The sequence below is a fragment of the Meleagris gallopavo genome, chromosome 2 (assembly GCF_000146605.3).
Source record: "Meleagris gallopavo isolate NT-WF06-2002-E0010 breed Aviagen turkey brand Nicholas breeding stock chromosome 2, Turkey_5.1, whole genome shotgun sequence".
Classification (NCBI taxonomy): domain Eukaryota; kingdom Metazoa; phylum Chordata; class Aves; order Galliformes; family Phasianidae; genus Meleagris; species Meleagris gallopavo.
The window spans coordinates 76,472,894-76,474,343 of NC_015012.2; positions in this window are offsets into that span (position 1 = coordinate 76,472,894).

Here is a 1,450-nt window from a genome sequence, read left to right on the forward strand (position 1 = left end):
GAGCCGCGATGTCGAGGGAAGGAGGGGAGGGGCGGCACACGTTTTTCTTATACTTGACGGGCGTTTCTGTAGTTCAGTTTGTGTCTGTTGCTCACGTCCTGTCACTGGGTACCATGGGGAAGAGTCTGGCTCCTTCTTCCTCCACCGGTAAGGGCACACCAGTAAGCACCTCAGAGCCTTCTCCAGGCTAAGCAGCCTCTCCTCAGACATCAGCTGCTCCATCTTTGTGGCATTTAATCATCTTCACAGCCATCGAGTGGTCTTGCATGGCAGTCCAGCAGAGCCCTCACCCTGCTGTTGTACTTGCCATTGAACTTCCTAGTGAGTCCTTGCAAGTGTTCAGGCATTTATTCTTTAGCACCAGCTGCTCTTTATCGTTCAGATCCATTTGCCTTCCTGCACTTCACTACAGGTTATCTACAAGTAAGGACATTGGTGAAACCTCAGGTTTTCATCTCGTATTCTCTCCAGGCAAAGTTGTGATCTCAGACAGTTCTGTCATCTTCATCTCAGAAATAAGAAAACAATGCTTATGCATCATCACTATCAGAATAGAATAAATACAATGGAACCTCCCTTCTACTGATTTCATTGACATTTAAAAGGCGGCATGACTCAGGATTTTGTTGTATTTCCTAGGCTTAAAAACAACTCAGCACTCCAATTTCTTCTCCAGGAAGGAAGCTCCACATAGCCAATGCCTCACTTCCACCTCATCTCCTTTGATTTGGTCCTTCAAGGAAAGATTAGAGGCATCTAAATGCCAAATGCAGCAGATGCCAAACAACATGAAAGGGCATCTAGACTTCCAGGCTGGATGTGGCTCTGGGCAGCCTGGTCTAGTGGTTGGCAACCCTGCACATAGCGGGGGGGTTGAAACTGGATGGTCATTGTGGTCCTTTTCAATCCAGGCCATTCTATGATTTCTATGATTCTATGATAAATAATGAGATTTGTAGTATTTTCTCATGTTCTTATTGTCAGTTTCTCTTACTATTGGTGAAAATACAGAATTTGTTATTTTTCTGTAACAGCAACAAAATAAACGTTCTCTTTCTGGATGAGATGCAGAACTCCGGAGGCACAAACTCTTGAGTGAAGATAAACCAATGGGATTTTCTAAAAGGCAAAGGAATTCTTCTGAGAGAAAGTGGAGATCTGCATGCACTCAGATTGTGGCTGACCAGAATGAGGATGGAGCTTTATCTGCAGCATCTGCACTCTTCTGGCTCTGCAACAGTGGCATCAGTCCAGTATATACAACAAGAGACTGCACTTACAATTAAAGAACAAATTGCAGATAGGTTGTCAACCAGTCCTTGCTTGCCAGATTTTTAGATTCATGTAGTCAGTAGCTGCCTGAGCTTTAGCAGCCACCTAAAAAGCAAGTAAACAAACAAACAAACAAAAACACTGGAACTTAATCAGACTTGATACCACCACTTCAAAA